This window comes from Anomalospiza imberbis, chromosome 12 (assembly GCF_031753505.1).
Source record: "Anomalospiza imberbis isolate Cuckoo-Finch-1a 21T00152 chromosome 12, ASM3175350v1, whole genome shotgun sequence".
NCBI classification, from domain to species: domain Eukaryota; kingdom Metazoa; phylum Chordata; class Aves; order Passeriformes; family Viduidae; genus Anomalospiza; species Anomalospiza imberbis.
The window spans coordinates 4,617,695-4,636,699 of NC_089692.1; the positions used below are offsets into that span (position 1 = coordinate 4,617,695).

The following is a 19,005-nucleotide window of genomic DNA, read 5'->3' on the forward strand; positions in this document are numbered from 1 at the left end:
GTTTTCCAGCATTTGTGCACTCTTTTTTAGGTTTCCTAATGTAGTATCTTGTTTTTCTTAAGAAAGGGGCATATGGGACAGCCTGATAAAACCAAGCCGTGCCTTGCTTCCCAAATATATCCATTTCTTAGGTACAATGTTTTCTCTGTCCTGGCTCAAATTACCATCATCATTCCTATGTTGGAACTGGAATCCCCGAATATGATCACTGGTGATAAAAGTAATGATTCCTAAAATGTACTGCAGTTCATTGTCCATCTGTAGTCCAGTATTTTTTCTACATCAGTGGATTATTGCTAATATTGCACTAATAATGCACTGTTCACAGAGCCCAACTGAAATCTGATATGGGAACTTCACTGAGGGATCTATGTGCCTCCAATAAATTCTGTGTAAGTCAGGAAAGATGAAAACTTCCAGCATCAGTGTCAAGAAAAAAAATGCAATTTTCAGTCCTTTTAAGCTGCTAGCAGCCTCAGATGGTGGGTGCTGCTGAAAAAGCTTTTAAAACACAGACCCTAATAAGGTTTGGAAATGTTCTGTTTTCTGAAATCCAACTTGATTGGAATTTTTTTCACTTTGCAACACTGAGTGTAAATTTGTGCTCTGGACTGTTAAAGTGAGCTCTGTTTCATCTGTGGCCTATTTAATACCACTGCAGCTGAGGGTTTTTTTTTTTTTTTTTTCCTTCTTCAGGCTATGTATATTTCCAGACAGTCTGAAAAATAATCATCAATTAATAAAGAATTAAGGGGTTTGAGTAAATTAATCAAAATAAATGTAATTGATTTCATCTCTTAAAATGTCCAATCAATTCTTTATAAAGTTTTCTGAGAAAGTCTATTAACTATTTTAAATAGTTTGCATAACATGCTTTGAGTGGTATCTCTTCATTTAACACACCAGTGTTTCTTCATTTGGCTTCTGTCCTGTAGGGTTCTGCCTTGTTTGCTGTTTGACTGACTGTGGCCAACTCTGCTCTTTCCAAAATAATCAAAATAACCAACTGGCTACAGTTTTTATTTGAGTTCCACAAACACCCAATTTTGGGTTTGGTTGGTTTTTTTTTGGTTTTTTTTTTTTTTTTTTTGTATCTACAAAAAAAAAAAAGGATGCTTTTGTTTGTTTCTTTGTTTTCAAGTAGCTGAAAGTAGGATGACAAGAGACATGACAGTGACTGGGGCAATGGAATTTAGTGCAGACATCCAGGCAGCTGAAACTCTGTGAAATAATGGCACAAATTTCTCATTAATTGTAACTTGCAGTAGTATATCAGAAAGAACTGAGGAGTAAGGAAGAAAATGTAAAATATTTGCATGAACTGAAAGTATCTTTTATATCTGTTTGTATTTTTACAGCTCCCTGAGGGGGAAACAGAAAGCTTGATTTCTGGGAGGAATTCCTGCCACGGGTTCGTGCTGACCTTGAGAAGGCTGATTAAGATCTGTCAGTGGAGTCAGGAAAAGACAGTTCAGAGCCTCGGGTGCCCTGATCCCATCCATGAGCCTGTCTTGATTTGGAAGTCCCAGAATAACACAACTTAGTGGCTTGGAGACCAAACTGTCTCTCCTCATACCAGTTCAGGGCTCAGGAATATTCACCCCTATCATGCAGACAAATTCCCCGGGTCTGTCTGTGCTGTGGCTCTTTGTGAATTCTGAAGGAATATTGGTGTGCCTCAGCCTCACCTTGTTGCTATGAGAATAGAAGCACTGGCTTGTTGGAATATTCATCAAACCCACCATAAAAAAGGCTTTTTCAGCCCTTCTCTGGAGGGTTTAAGGAAGTATTCAGCTTCCTATATTCAAAAGTGAAGGAATTTGCTGTGGAGCTTTGGCTGTCTGGACAATGTAATGGGAAGATGGTAGTCCCAGCATGTGGGACATCCAGCTGGGAGTCTTATCACCAAGACTAGAAAGGGTTGAGATCAGCTGCAGCAATAGAGCACAAAAATATTGCAGAAAACAATCAGTGTGGTGCTTTGTGTCCTGGGCAAAGGAAAATCTTGCTTTTCAGATATCCAGAACTGAGCAGAGTATTGATAAGCGCAGCTGTTCAACATTCCCTACTGCTAATGCTTTGTAAGTTTAGAGCCTCTTTTCCCTTTCTCTTGTGAGTTTTTGTTCATATTTTGTTTACCAGAGCACCTCGTTTTCTACAGCCTTTTCTATGCGTTTTCAGGGCTATCATTTTCCGAGCTCTCCGAGTTTTCTCTCTCCTGGGCTCAAGTATCCTCCCAGCTCAGACACCCTCAGGATCCTGTTGGTCCCCAGGGTGTGGATTCCTGTGCTGGATTCCTGTGTGTGGCAGGGGAGTCCTGGTGCCAAGGAGATTTTTCCTGCCCTGCCTTCACTGCCATTAGGCAGCCCAGTCCCCAGGGTCACATCCTGCATCCTGGCTGCTCGGCCCTCCCTCCCTTCTCCCAGCCCATCCCCAGCAATGCTCAGGTACAAAAAGAGAGTCATGTGTTAGCAGGGACAGTTATTGCCTGTTTGCACTTGTGCCTGGATTTTCTGCAAGATTTTCCACAGCAAACTTGGATTTCAGTGCAAAACTGAAAATATTTTCTTCTGAGCTTCAAAAAAAGAAGTGATTTTTCTGCCCCCCACCACTCCACCTTTACACACTCTCATCCCTCTCCACCCTTCAACTTTCTGGTGGCATCAGGAAACAAAGCTCTTTTTCTGGATGAGAACACAGCTGTAGCTGCTCCTCCTTCTACATCACTCACTGTCTTCTCACCAGACCCCCAGTTTGGTATTGCAGCCCTGGGATGTTGGAATATTGTGACTGAGGATGCAGGTGATTAGTCACTGCTGTTTATGGAGAAGGCTGGAGCACATGGCTGTAGTTACTGAGAGAACCCCTGCTTTAAGTTGATTTGAGGTGATTTAAGCTGAAAATTAAATAGTCTGGACAGGAAAGAAAATGCTGCTGCTCCTGTTTTACTATTGAGGTGAAGAGGGATTAAGGACTGAATTTTTTACAGACCACTGAAGACTTACAGAGTCAAATGGCTGCTGTGGTGCCAAGTGGGATTTTCAAATGCATGAAAATGTCCATCTCCTACCTGAAGGGCTCACAGCTCGATTTGTTTCTTTAGGTGTGTAAGCAGCTTTGAAATCTGCTTCAAAGGCACTTGCTTGAAGCCACACAGACACTCTGGGACAGAGCACAAACCTGATCTCAGATCTCATACATTCTTGTCCTGAATCTTAACACAGGACCTGTTCTCTTGAAAAACAGAAGAATTCACTGAAATATCTCAATTCACTTAAACTTTTCTGTTTGTAGCACTTCAGCTTATTTGTCTCTGTAGTTATAACCTGTTAGATCAGAAAGTGCCTTAAATATATGCATGATAAATGTCAAGGATTTCTGTTTCCTTTCTCAGCTCTTCTTTTCTTGTTGATTTACTTATAAAAATAGCTAGGACAAATTACAGAGTTTTACATTTTTTCCTGCAAGTTGTGAGATTTGTGGTCATTTAATCCCTCCTGGGAAGAAACTTCCTAGTGTGTCTTACCATTCTGATAAATATTTTTCAGGTAGAAAGCAATATATTTGGATGAATAAAGAATCGCAGGGAGAGCAAAAGAAAGCCATTACAGCTGTGGATAAATCTTCTCCTACAGGTTTTCCATTACACAGAGGGCACTTCCCTACACACCATGGGAGAAAGCATGATTTCAAGTGCCATTAAATGCTACACAGCAAATATTCCCTGTGCCCTGCAAGCAGCCAGTGCAGCCCATGGGAGAAGGCACCGAGTTCAATACTGGGATCTTTATTTGCTCTCTGTTCTCTTCCTTGCTTCCCCTCAGACAATGTTCTGCTTCAAAGGATCTCAGGAGCTCCCATAAAGGAAACTGTGGAGAACAAGCCCCAAGTTTGTGCTTGTTTTTTGCCCTCCTCTCATCAAGTATCATGTTTCATTTCCTCTCTATTTTTCATTTATTTCATTTATTTGTTCACTTGCTCTTAGGGTTTTTTGGGGGTTTTTTTTGCGGATGGTGGGATCTGGGATTTGCACAGGGAAATATTTTGTAGCATTGGAATTCTTGTTGAGGTTTTCTTAAGGATTTCATGCTCTTTACTGCAGCTGGACTTTTATATTTAGCTGAAAACTACCATTCTCTTTCATTCATCTTTTATGTTGCAAACAAAACCAATGGAATTGAAGTTAATTAGGCTATCTTGATAATTCTGAGCAGTGAAGCTGTGGAAGGAAGAAATGTGACTGAAGCTTTTATGAAGAATCCAAGAAGAGCAAGAAATGAGCAAGAACAGAGATTGTGAGAAAACAATAAATAAGCAATTCTTAAAGATCAGGGCTGGGTTTCTTGGTTCCTTTGGGTTGTAGGACAGGCTGGGCTCTCTCTGAGCTTTCTGTCCCTATGAGGGGTTTCTCAACCCTATGGCAAATCTATCAGAAGGGCAGCTGGAGTAAAGGCTCAGCTGCCACAGTAAAAAAAAAAAAAAAAAAAGTAAATAAATTTGTGCAACAAAGAAGTAGAAAATCTTAAATTGACCACAGAACTCTAATCTGAACAACATTTTTGCTTTAAGATATGTCAAAAAAGAGGGACAAGTATGCAGCTCAGGTTATTCTCAAAGGTCTGAGAAAGCTGAAGGGGACTTCACAGTGTGGATTTAACTCCAAACTAAAAATTGTCCACTTTTAAGATTCCCTTGATAAAATGAGTAATGCAGAAATAGCAGTGGAAAATCCACCATTCTTTTGTGATTTTAAAATCTGAAAATATTGCATATTTTTCAACATTTCTTTATAAAAAAAAAAACGCAAATCAGGTTTCAAGATGTGACTTGCAAATGCAAAAACGCACCTGATATCTAATTTATATAGTCTCTGCATTTGAAAGCTGCTATTCCACATATGAAAAGTGGGGTTATATTGTTGGCATATCAAGACAGTCCCATTGGCTCCTGATAGCTCTCATATTATTGCATACTGTAAAGAGAGCTTCTGGGTTTGATTTTAATTATATGTTCTTCATTGCAAATACGTGCTGCCTTCCTGCTTCCAGCACAGCAGATAAAGGATAACCAGGATGACAGAGTTACACCAGCATGAGGAGGAGAAAATCAGACCCAGGGCCACAGTAAGAAGAGAAGTTATTGGTGATCTAGCAGTGAATCAGCCTCTCTCTTTTTCATTCTTTTCTTTTGAATGAGATATAGTTATGTCCTGCATTACTATTTTTGCTTAGTTTGCTAGGAAATGCAAATGAAAATAAAAAACCAATTTAAATTACTTTGAGGCTTTCTTCATCCACCAGCCAAATGTATATACCTCAGAAACTAATATAGCTCTTTGATGGGAATTGCTTATTTTCTGTTGACAGCTTTTTAGTGAAAAAGATAGAAATCAGATTGAATTTCAACAGTGAGAAATTGAGAGCTTGTTCTACCAGCAGGAATCTCAAGGCCTCTAATTTTACCTCTGTGAGCAAAGATGAACCAAGAATATCAGCAACCTACTTTCCTGCCACGGAAAGAAACACGGCACCCTAAAAGCCACAGAGACAATCTGAAACTGAGATCTGTCCAAACTTCAGTGATTTCACCTCGGCTTAAATATGGCAATATATAAGCACAGCAGAGATACTGGGGTTTGTTGTTAGGGCCCCAGCAGTGTGGCAGCTGCCTGTGGAATAAAGCACATCTGGTCTTTGCTCACGCACTGGGGGTCAGCTGTGACCCTTCCCGATGACCCCAGAGCCCAGCCAGGCACCAATCCTGCACCACTCAGCCCTGGGAGCAGGGCTTTGGCACTCACAGGGAATTTCTCCTGCCTCCCTCTATCCCTGAAGAAACCTTAAGGTTATTTATATTAAGTGAATATTTCAATCAACCAGAGTCCATATGAACACTGCTATTGACGTGAGCTCCACAGAATCAGAATGAGGTCATTAAAATATAAATATCAAAGCATTTTGTCTTCTTTGCAGTGCATGGCAGCATTTTTCTGCTTTGTCCATTTCTGTGCCCTATTCTGAGTAATCCAACATAGCTTTTTGTCTCTGCAATATATCTTCATAACAGTTCTTCCTATGCAGCAGCATCAGGAACCAGATCAGGCTAATTCTTTTTCATCACATTGTATTTTCTTGTGTCCTAATGCTATTATTTCATGCTCACTTCTTTCCTCATGGAATTTTTGCTGCATCATCTTTTGTCTTTATCATATTGTTTTACTTCTTTCATCTTGCAATTTTTTCTGTCAAATGACTGTGTCACCTCAACAATCAGATATGTGCCCTGGCACATTGGTTCACAGCATTTTTCCACCTAAAAAATCCCACCAAAATGTAATCTTTACACTGATTTAAGATAAAATAGTACATTTGTTTCTTGTGATGAAGTGCTAATTTTTTTTAGTTTTAACATCAAAAGGGTATCTTTTGATCATAAAAATCCTGAGAAAAATACATTAACAATCCCAAGTACTGCACAACAAGGAAAAACACAAGGATTTCTCTTTCTTTCACAATTTCTATTTTATAGTCCCCACTAGAGATTGGCTACTTTAAAAAACCTTACTGTAACTCAAGAGGAAAATTTTCATCTCCAGAAGTGGCTGAGTTCCACAAAGCTGAATCCAGTACAGAATTGTGGCTCCTACCAGTTGGGTTTCCCAGGGCATATGGAAGAGATCTAATTCTGGATCATGCCTGTGTTCAGACACAGCTTTGAACTGGCCAACCCTTCCAGAGCCAGGGCTGCTGGCACTAAATTGGGTTACGGGGGGTTTTTATGTAAGGTGCCCCCAAAGCTGGCAGTACAATAGCAAATACTGTGGTGGCAGATGAAGAGGTTACATTTTTTGCCCTGTGCTCTCTTTCCTGAGCTTTTCAGAAGTACTTTCCATGCCAGGGAGGGAAGGGTGTGCCCACAGGTCAGCCAGGGCTCTTACAGAGACTCAGGTTGTGCTGAGAGAGGCTCCTGTCTGCTCCTGCCCTTGATTTCCCTCTGTAACTGGCAGGGCTGACTGAATTCACACCAGTGTGCTCCATACCAACCACTGGAGTAATTTGCACCAAAATATGGAGGTCTGAACTAGAGCAATTAGAGCAATTGATAAATTAGGCACATTGCCTATTGTGTTGTCTACAAGGTCAGTATTCCCTTAAAGACAAGACCTGTGGATATTAATCTCCTAAATCCAGCCATAAAGCTGATGAGACAGAGCCTTTGAGCACTAGAGCTCTGGCTGGGGAGATGCTGAGGAGCTGATTTGACATCAAATGGTCTCCCAGTGTTGTAGCAGGGACAGAAACTTTTAGTCAGAGCAGCAGTAGCAGCTCAAAGCACCTTTGGAAAATTCCATCAAGGGTTACTTGCTATGTACACCCCCTCTGCCCTGCTGGAGAGATCCAGGGGCCTCAGAAAGCAAAGCGAATTGCTTGGCATCCAGCTCCGTGGTCTCTCTCCAGACAGATGACAGCAGCAGAAAATTGGGTTCCACATTTACAAACTTAGTACACTAACTTAAATCAAAGTCAGCCTTGTTCTGCAGACAGGTTTTCCCATGTTCTCACACCTCTACTTTTAATTAAAATGCTGACAATCAGGGATAAGGGGAACAAAATACAAAGGTAATCATGTACAGAAAAACATATTTCACCAGAGCATAAGCTATTAGCACTTCCTCGGCTATCTGATCATCTGACAGGCTTAAGGGGAGCAGTGATGTGAATTTCAAATCTCCAGCTGCTCCCCCAGGAGCCTCTGTCTCATGCAGTTTGTACTGAAGTGAGACAGTGGAATACAAAAATGAAGGAAAGGAAAACACATAATGCTGCAGGACGGGTAAACATAGGAACAAGGCTAAATCCAACCCTCTTTCAGTGCCGTTGCCTTTGATGCATGCGGTGCCTTGGGAACATCTGTCTCAGAGTGGCATAATCCCACACCTGAACCAGCATTTGTCACTCCTGGATGTTTAGCTCTGTAGGACTCAATCCATTCAGGAAATTAAGCAGATGTCTAATGCTGAACAGATGAGCACTTTCTCTGAAGTCAAAACAATTACAATTAAATGTTCACCCTTGCTCAACTGCAACCTGAGTGAGGGAGCTTGTTTCAGAGGGTTCTGAATGGCCTGGCCACACTGCAAACTGTCTTTTTCCACCAAGGCACTCTGAGCTGGCTCTGGGCTTCTCTTGGGTCATTTCTTCACACTCCTGTGTATGAACTGATTTCCAGTCACTCAGGTATTCCCTGTGACTGATCTGACCCGTCCAGCTGCTGTGTATGGGCAGCCCTGAAGAAGTCAGGCGCTCAGCTGCTTTCCAGCACTTGTCTTCTCCTGCAGGAACAAAAAGATTATTTTTATGCCTAGGAAAGCTGCAGCCTAAAAATGACAGGAGAGCTGACAGAAGGATCCTGAGTGCTGAAAGAGAACAGTATTGGAAATTATAATTCCCAGCATGGCAGGCAGCTGGCTCAGTGCATTGCAACCTGCCTCCAGTCACATTCCATGGGCTTTGGGAAGGGAAAAGGACCTGAGGAGCAAGGACTATACAGTGTGTATTTACAGTGATCTGCCTATCAAGGGTGAGGGTAGCAAGAACTCCTTCAGTAATGGGGTTTAGCACAATTTTAGGTGTTTATTTCATTGGAAGCTTCTCATACCTAGCCCAAGGCTGTGGTGCTTGCAGCATCCAGGGAGTACAACAGACTAGGCAGGGCACAGGTCAAACATAATTGTACTTCTCATGTTTGCTCTCATGGCCTCGTGTCACTGGTTAAGTAGGATTTTCTCCATGTGGAAATAATTTCCACATCTTATCTCCTGAAAGAAGCTGAAACGATGTATGCATTCCACAGGTAACCTAATCATTGCAGACAGACACACTCAGGGTTTTGCAGCTGGGTTTGCTGTGTTCCTGGCTAACTTTGGGCACTTCTGACCTGAGTGTCCCTGAGTCCATGGTATGTGGTCAGATGGGTATTTCTAATTGCATATGTCTTTAGCATGTTGAATATGAGGAATGAACTTCTTGCAGTGGTTTTTCTTTCCTTGCCTCTGGACCATCTCAAGATTTTTTTTGCACACAAATATGCCCTGACTCTTGTAAAATGTACACTGAGCTCTGCTGGATTCCTGTGGCATGGATTGCCCTGTGTTCCCTCTCTGCTCACCTCCACCACATCTTGGCTTGCAAAGGATACTTATGGTTGAAGTAAAGACAGAAAGTGCTTTCCTTATTCCTGTCCCTTCATGGTAAAGCTTGTCCAGTGCCAGATGGGAAAGCAGAAGCAGTTGCTGGATTAGTTCTAAGTCTCTTTTTCATGTGCATCATTTTTCATGTCCTGTAGCTAGGATCTGTCTTTAGAAGGAGCATGGATGGGATGAATTCTTTAAAAAGGCTGGTATATCAAATTATATTTATCATAAAATATCTCAGTTCTGTGTCATTTATAGCTCTAATTTAATTATACCTAATATGTTTCCCTAATTGTGATATTGACTATTTTATAGGAATCAGAATGAGCCTTTTGATCATCTGTAGGTACAGCTTCACTAATAGGCATAAATCAAAATGCCTTAGATCAGCTTTGTACCCCTAAGGCATAATGTAAATGATGAAGGGATGGGACTTCATTTTGTCATGTTCTCTTCAAATATCAAGTTATATTAAAGAAAACACTTTTCTCAATCACAGGTGCGTGTACGAAGAATGAGTGACAACTTGATGTCATCTCTTTGATAAGTCTACTCCCTTGGCATTTTTAGATGTACTTTCATAAATGAGCTTCAATTCGTCTTGCACAGAGCAGAACTGTATCTCACTGTCTGCAGAGCTGTATTTAAAAATGTGCTTACTACTCCATAATTCACAAAGGATGGGGAAGAGAAAGGAAAAGAAATATTCTTTGTGTATTTTGCTAGAGACCACCAGGGAAATGTACATGTTTGTTCCTAAAAGCCAAGGGAGGAAGGCACACTTGAGGTCTGTGCAGTTCCACCACCAATCTGGCAATTTGTTTTATGATGTTTTTACGTGCTGGTACTCAGGGGATGATCCTGCACTACCAAAATCTCTGCCTGGGAAAGCAAAAAGGCAAGTAGAAAACATTTCTTAGCTCCAGCAAGTCCTTTGTGCAGCAGGGAGTGCCTCTGAGCATGCCTGGGCAAGCACAGGTACATGCATAGCTCCAGACAAATACACAGCCTGCATTTCATTTGCACAGTGGATTTTGCACAGCTAGATCACTTAGTCTAAAAAAATATAGGTTTTTGATGGTGTTAGGTAGGGCCATCTTTTAACTCTAAGGGAAGACCATATAAGTAACATTAAATATTTGATGTGTTTGTAGAAGTATGTTTTATATTGCATGTATATGTCCCAGTGAAAGGGGATGGAACGAGAAGAGCTTTAAGGTCCTTTCCACCCCAAACAAATCTGTGATCCTGTCATTCTGATGTGAGAAATACAACACACCAGTCAGATCTTCAGCTGATAAAAATTGTCATCTTCCATTTGACATCTTCGAGGGCTTTTAAAGTTTTACCTCCACAGGGTTGGGCTGTAGATATATCTGAACCACGCAGAAAGTAGTTTTCTTGCCAAGCAATTCACAAAAATGGATTAAGAGGGAACGAGGATGCCTAGAAATGGCAGAAAGGTGTGTCCTTTGGTCTGTTTTACTCTGACAGTCCTCGTTTCCCTGACTCTTTTTCCATGCTTCCTGTATTTCCCTCTCTGGAGCCAGAAGTGTCTCTCCCATAACTCCTCAGGGCTGCAGGGGCAGGGGGTTTGATCATGGCTGTATCCATGGGGAACATCACAGCACAAATAATATTTTCCACAGAGAATCTGCCCCATTCAGCCTTTGAAATGCCCCAATAGAGCAGCTTCTACAGCACCTACAGAATCAGACCCATCACTTCTCAGTCATTCCAATCTGACAACAGTTTCCTACTGTGATTGCTTCTCTGAATTTTAATCTGACATTTAACCTAGACGGAAATGCATTGCCTCATTTACTTTTCGAGCTCTCCCCCCTTCCATTTACTTCTAAATAATCTTTTTCTTTAGATGATTTTCATGAAATTGCCACTAAAAAGAGTCCCGTTTGAGCTGCCTCATTTGAAAACTGTGAGATAGTGCAAGACATCTGAAGATGTCATTGTAACACATGAAAAGCACTTCAGCCTGCACATAAACACTATCAAGTAGAATTTGAACTGAAGTTATAAGCTAGGCTGAAATGATATTTTGTTAATAATTGTCAAATATTCCACAAATAGCACAATCCTAAATAGCACTATTCTGAGCAATGAGAGCACCACGTAACATGCTGAATTTTTAAACAGAGCTGAACAGAATATAGAATTTCTATTTGGGAAATGTGGACATCTTGAAGTTCAATTTTGTTCAGAAATGGAACAAATATCTTTCCTACAAAAAGAAAATTCTAAATAGCTGCTTAAAAAGTAATGTGAATTTCAAACTCAAAAGTTTAGATTTAAAATTATCTTTTTATTTCTTATTGTTTCGATGTCATAGTTTGGTTAAAGAAATGCCAGTGTATGGGAGAATTTGCTGACAACAAAAGCATCATCAGAGACTGCTAATTTTTTTATCAGCACAACAGAGAAGGAGCTGTTTTCTATATCCTTATGTGGGCTAAAGCTTCACATTTTTTGCTACTACCAGATCATGAAGTAATGTGAATAAATATACAGAATATTTTAAATTAAATTTTAATGTTGAAATAAATATACAATTTTGATAAAACCAGTTCAAGGTTTTTTATAAGAAGTTTCAATGAGAACTGTTTAATAAGAAGCAAAAATAAGCAAAGCTCCATTTCACTGATATTTTCCAAGAGAAGCTTATTTTGTTGGAAATATATTAAACCAATTCTTTCACTTATAATCTCAGGATACATTTCTATTCAATCTATGTCAAGCAGGCAGTGAATTGCTGTTACAATATCCACTGTCTTCTTTGGCAAATGTTTTGCTCAGTAATCCTGCTTCTAAGATTATTATTTGTGCTGTGATGTTCCCCATGGATACAGCCATGATCAAACCCCCTTCCCCTGCAGCCCTGAGGAGTTATGGGAGAGACACTTCTGGCTCCAGAGAGGAAAATACAGGAAGCATGGAGAGTCAGGGAAACGAGGACTGTCAGAGTAAAACAGACCAAAGGACACACCTTTCTGCCATTTCTAGGCATCCTCGTTCCCTCTTAATCCATTTTTGTGAATTGCTTGGCAAGAAAACTACTTTCTGCATGGTTCAGATATATCTACAGCCCAACCCTGTGGAAGAAAAGACAGAACTTGCTTAGTAACCAGCAGGTGAAGCTTGGTCCTCCTCGTGTCACCCTTCAGGGTCTCAGTGAAGGGCAGTAAACAGGAAGAACGATGCAGTTTCCTTTTGGTCTGGCTAGAAATAAAAGACAAATGCCTTTAAGAGTTATTCATGAAGAATAAGGAGGAAAGAAAGCAGAAACATGACAAAAATCCTGGGGAGGTCTGTGTTTCCCCAGCCTGCTCCTGGTTAGGACAGTCTCACCTCCAGCAGGCACAGGGCATGGCACTGTGCTGGCTCAGGGCTCTGCTCCCAGGCACGGCAGAGCCATCTCCCCAGCAAGCTGTCACCAAAGATTCTCCTCTTGTTTTTCTTTCTTTCCATGATAGCCCAAATTGAATACTTGCCTGGCCTTGTATCTGTCATGTTAGCTTTTTAGACAGTGCATGTTATGTTCTGTACTCCAGTGGTGTGCTGTCCTTCCCTAGGAGCTCGCAGGGCTTATCAAGTGCCTCTAATGGAGGTGGCCTGAGGGAGAGCAGTACACAGTTTGCTTTTACTTTTCTTCTCCACTTTCAAAATATGGGAGATATTAATAGTACAAAGGACTGTTCCCAACTGCTTTGATCTCGGCAACATTTCTGCTCTTTCAGCCTCCGTGTCACTACTGATGCCATGTTCCATTACTATTTTCATTATTCCAGCCCCTAGCCGATATTCTTTTCCCATCTTGTCTGCTTTAACCCCAGCAGTAGCTGGCCTTCCCCAGAGGAGGGAGAGGATTGGCAGTGCTGCAGCAGGATCCCCTGAGAGCTGTGAGTGATTGAGGGGCTGTAACAAACCTCCTGGGACTCTTGAGCAGGTTTATTTTCAAAGATAGTTGTTGATCAAAATTTTAAAAAAAAGAAGAAAGAAAGAAAAAAGGATGCAAAAACTGCATCCCCCCTGGAATAACCTCAAAGGAGATGTGCCTCAGAGACATGTTCCTTCCATGCTTCTCCTTTGCTTCAGGGCAGTAGCAATTTGCTGTAAAGCAGAGGCAGCACAAATTCCACATCCTGACAGAGGGTCAGCTCGTCTGCCCGTCATGAGAGACGGGAGAGAAAGCACAGCAATAACTCCTGTGGCTTCTCAGGAGGAGCAGACACCATAAAACTCACCCACCTCCATCCTGATGTTCCACACGGATGACATTTGAGGTGAAGGGAGGAGGAATCTTAATTTTCTTTGTCCCTGACTCAGCATGGAGTCAAAGTCATTATCGAGTTAGAAACGTCCGGTTTTGGTGACAGGCTACCACAAGCTCTGGGAATTGTTTTCTGTTTTCTTAAATAAAGAACATCCAGCAAGAGAACAGAGACCTCATTTGAATTTATTCTGTTACTGTGTGATTAGCACTATTTCAAACATTGTAAACAGCATTATAGTAAAGTGTTTTGATTTAGAAGTGCTTAACAATTTACAGTAAATCACAGACTAAGCCGTGAAGGGACAATTCTTCATAGGGGTGTGTGTGTCTGTGCACAAAGGTCCTCACCATTTGCAAACAATGAGGTACTGGCAGTAGACACACCATGCAAAGTCAATTATAAAGAAAAGTAGGTTCCTCTTCTTAATTAAATAAACCCACAAATAAATAGGAGACAGCAGTACTACAAAAGGCAAATTGTTCTTCAGCTCCTGAGTAAGACATTCAGTGGGAAAGAACTGACAAATACAATGCAAGTAGAATATCTCTTCTCATTAAAAAATGCATTTTGTATATAATGGACAAGAAAAAGTACTTTAAAATGTTATCTCATACTTTATGGGAAGCCGTGGTTGCTTTCTGAGAAAATGAGCAATGCTGCCTAGCGAACAAAGTGCTCAGCTGGACACAGCAGCCTGGCTTCTGCCCTGGGTTTGGTTTGTCTCTTGAGTTTTGGACATGGTCAGGTATCAGCTGGTGATTTTGCTTCCACTGCAAAGCATTCAAAGGTCCATCTTTAAACTACCTTGCAGCTAGGTTAAATTATTACTATTATTATGCAAGGAAATTTTTTTTCATTGTCTACAGTGCACATTTTCACACACATTAGAAAGGGAAAACAAAGTTGTTTGCCAGTGTCTGACTCTGCTGAGAAACCTTATCTAGGGAAAATGAAGTTGTGTCAGACAGGTGAAGGACTCTCCCAAGCTATTAATTTATTTTGAATAATTCATTAGCTAACACTCTTAAACTCTGATAGTCCCAGGTAAATCCCAGAGAGGGGTTTTGTGGTCCCTCAGCCATGCTCCTCATCAAATGCATGAAGTTTTACATAATAAGAGGATGTGTGAGTGTTTTTAAAGGGATATTTGTTCTGGAACTTGTAATAAGTGCACAGTGTGTGATTGTGCAGGTGTGTGTGGGTGTGTGTGGTACTGGAGTGAGTGCCCAAAGAGCAGCACAAACCCTGTGTGCCTGCTCTTGGACAGTCACTCAATGTGTCCTCTCCGTTTGAAAATCTGCTGTAGGCTTTACTTGGAACTCCAAATGCAGAATAGAGGAGAAATCCTCTCTCAGCTGGAACATCAGTGGGAAATGAAGAGCCAGGGTCTCACCTGATGTAAACTGGGGGTATTCACTGAAATCAATCAATTCATGGGCATTGTGAGCCAGGTGTGGGCAAAAGTCGTGCTGAGCTACAGTGAAGGGGGATCAGGCTTTCAAAGTGCCAAAGAGATGTGAATACAAAACTTACCTTTGAAATTCCCTGAGGGATTCATGTCCTGCAAACATCTTGCCCAGAAGCACCCTCTCCCTCTAAATTATTACAGGAAAACTGAATAGGCTGCAGTCACTATTTTTCCTAAGTTCTTATGGAACCTAAAATGGTCACTGAATTAAACTTTAACAAATAGATCTTTCAAAAACTAAATTTATAAACTTCCTTATTTCTCCACTATCTAAGTTCATAGCCTTTACTTAATGATGATGCACTTGATTAAATAAAATGAAAGAAAAATGGAAGTTCTTTCAGACCTTAAAATTAATAATGAGTTTAGACTTAATCCAAAAGCAATTTAACTTTAAACATTCATATGAAATTAAATGTGCCATTGAATTTGCTATATAAGCAAGCATTAATCTTCTCAATCTATGAAGACTGGAATGTTATACAGTGACCCATTAATTTCAAAGCCTAATACAAGGTCTGTTTAATGCCTTTAGTCTATTAAAAAGTGTCATCCTACAATATAACTGCTTTTTCATAAACGTTTAAACCCCAATTCATTCTGTTACTGCTTTGATCATTTGATAATCTGTTCTGACAAGATTATGGTTCAAAAACATCCCAAAATACATAATTTCTTTGCATCTACATTTGCTCCAAGTTTGAACTTTAACACCAACAAAGTCTTTATTAGCAAATACAAGGATTTGAACCGTTGGTGATGCTGTATTTGTTTGCTGTAGTAAATGTTCAGCAAAAAATAGATTTCCTTTTATCAGGTGCTGTTTAGGCCAACAATCTTACCTATATTCTGAACTCTATCTCTTCCAATGCAGTGGAAAGACCTGTGCCACAAAAAACCACTGCTCATTAAAAACATCTATAAAAGAAAAAAGAAGATTTTCATCGTGAGGGGTGCCTTTGGTGTGGTTTATTTCTGTTTGTAAGACAAACAGAATGGTGGCTTGTGCAAGCATGGGGAACAACCATAAATTTTGCTTTCAAGGTTTCTTTACAACACTGCAAGTCATGGTGCTTGACAAAATTAAAATTTTAAAAAAACCTGAAAACTGCCCTTTTTAGTTAATGAGATAATTCAGTATCAGAACTTAATGGCACGATGTGTTAGCTCCTGCCATGGAAGGTCATGATTTGAAATTCTGTTTCTAATCAGTATTTGCTCCCACAAAAACCAATCAGAGGGAAAGGTTGATATTTAAATATGTTTATGTTACTGAACAGGTGCTCCAGTTTGACATACTATACCTAATTCTACCTAATTTTCACAAATCTAAGGTCAATGAGAAATCACAGTTCTTTAATAAGACAAAAACAGTTCCAGTGTGGTTCTTAAATGTAAAGAATAATAAGTAGTTTGATGAATGCTATGTTTCTTGAGCATGCACTCCAGAAATTTCTGCAAAATTCCAGCAATTTTTTTCTGCGTAGGAGTGTATTTTCTTTGGCTGTAATATTTTCCTTGACTTCTACCTGCTTGCAGCAGCCTGTGAAATATGGATACAGTACTGCTGCATCCTTGTACAAATAAATGACTGTTATTAACCTTTAAGAGTCTCCCCTTTGTGGTCCTGTGCACTGATTAGGAATGCAAGGGTATGAGCAGATTACTTGTGTAAACTCATGCAGCTCATTGGAGCATTTCCCAATTTACATTGGAGACTGTGTTAAAACCTGACCTGCTAAATGGCAACGAATTCCTTTTCAAATAGCTCTCCTTGCATTAAGAGCAGAGGGATCCTATTTCAAGGGACAGAAGGACAAAAGAGAAGCCTGGTGGTTATTTTGTGTTACAGTCAAACAGCTTGACTAAAAAGCAATGCTCAAGAGGTTATTCAAGCAGAAGCTGAATTCAGGTAATTACACATTTAATAACAAAATCACTGCTTTTCCTAAGGGTGTTCATGTCAGGGTGTTACTAAGAAGACTTTCACAGTAGCAAGTGCTTGGTAAACTTGTGAGTCTCTGGGCTGTTGTCAAGGCTGGCTCTGATCATCTGTTTTATCTCTTGGAATCTTATCCATGGCAATGTTGGAAGGCACTTAGAGAACAACCAACTGTGGCTGCACAGTACCTGCAGCTGCAACCTGTGTCCAAAAAGGGTATTTTGGCTCTGGTATCTCAAGGTGGCATATCAGAAACTGCTGGATCCAAAAACACCTGAGGTTTTCTGTAAATGTTTATCGAAAATATATTTCTTAATTTTTATTGGGAAGTGCACTTTTCTCATACCTCAGTGGTTTGACATATTGTTAATTTTGTTGAATTTTTATTTTAGGAAAAATTGGGGCATGGGCCGATGAAGCACTTTTTTATTTGTTCATCTGTTATATTTTCTAACAATATTTTTATTTTTCCTTTCAAATGAGGCCTTCCATTCTATTCTGTATTCTACACTAAAGTGCAGTTGCAACCAAATGAAGCATTTTGATTTTTGTCAAAATAAAATCTGTCAGGAGCTGGCTTGAGACGGTATTTTGGTTTGTTACGGTTGGAATCTTCTTTCATGGTGAATTTTGAAGTGATGGGATTTGCTTCCTGATGGGCATGAAACCGGTTTTGAAATTACAAATTCTTTAGAAAAATGAAAATGCCATTCTTGTCACAGCTCTGGTGCTTTTTAAGTTGTTCCCTGTTCACTTGCCCTGTGATAAAAATAGGATGTTGAGAACATTTCCCACAAGTAAGTGCTAAACGTAAGCAGAGCAGATTTTCCTCATGGAGTTCTGCTTCAATTAATATTGCACCCTCATCTGGACTGGCTGAGTTAATCTGCAGCACATAAATCTGGGCACCACCTTCACCATCAGCAGTCAGAACTGGCATAATTGGTTTAGAGTAATTAAAAGCCTGATGAATAAGCAAAAAAAAAAAAAAAACCAAAAACAAAAACCAACACACCCCACCTTGATTATTTCAATCTTCTATTCTAACAGTTTGGATATTGGATTGGGGTTTGTTTCAGGCATTTGAAAATGGGTTCTTGCCTCAGCCCCTCGTTGGAACACATCACCAGCTGAAGATCTTATTCTGTCTCCTTGTGACTTCAGATGAAGAGTAGCAGCACACTGTGTCAGCAGCAGGTGAAGTGGTACAACCAGGGGATGACTGAAAAAGAAATCCCACCTTTGGATTTCGATTCAAGATTTTGATATTGCAAAACGAGCTGCTTCTCCAGTTTCTGCTTTGGCAGAACCACAGCCTCTCACAGCAAGTTTCCAAACCAGGGACCAGCCCTGTGTGCTACTCCCATCTGTGTAACACAGGCTGCTACCACTGCAGCTGGAATAGAACGTCTGTACTGCAGTGGTCACCCAGATGCCTCAAAAATGACTCCTTGGCAAGGACAGATTGAACCAGCAAGCCATGCAATGAAAACCTGTTTTCTGCAGGGGTTGTGCAAAATACCAACTGGAATTTGCCTGGGGTATTGAACAGGTTCTTTTACATGGGAAAAACTCTAAACATACTAAAACCCTATGGTTTTATCAAGTTCTCTCAGTTTTCAGCTCCCAGACAAGTGAGTGCAGTTCAAACAATGCATCTCTCAGGACTGTAACCCTGAAGCTTTTGCTATTCATTTATTTATTTTTTGTCAGCTTCTTCTGCTTTAGGGGTAGATAAGGTATTACTTATTTGGTTTGTATCCTTTTCTTCTGAAAAATGCTGATGGCAGAGTCAGCAGCCATCCCATGGCCCAGAGAGCTGGGAGTTCCTTTCTGGAGTAAATTTGTGTTGTCTCATCAACATTTCACAGAACCACAGGAAGGATCTGGTTGGGAGGGAACCAGACCAGGCCTGACTTGAGAACTTCCACCTTTTGGAGACTAATTTATTTGACTCCTGTTGTTGTAGTGCTAAACTACCCTTGCTATGATTTTTTCTCTCTTATATCAGAAGTATTTATGGACATGTCAGTTATATCAAGTTCAGGAAAAATATTTCCAGGCCAATATAAAAAAGTAAGGGGTGCCTTAAAATAGAAGAAGCAACAAAGGA

The 19,005-nt window shown here is 40.4% G+C and overlaps 1 long non-coding RNA gene across 1 annotated transcript; it reads left to right on the top strand.

Moving 5' to 3' along the window:
* The first annotated feature begins 1,081 nt into the window (after window positions 1–1,081).
* LOC137480953 (uncharacterized) lies at window positions 1,082–3,601 on the top strand. Its single transcript, XR_011003206.1, has 3 exons — window positions 1,082–2,081; window positions 2,694–2,802; window positions 2,990–3,601. It is a non-coding gene; the product is annotated as an uncharacterized lncRNA (long non-coding RNA).
* The last annotated feature ends 15,404 nt before the right edge of the window (window positions 3,602–19,005 follow it).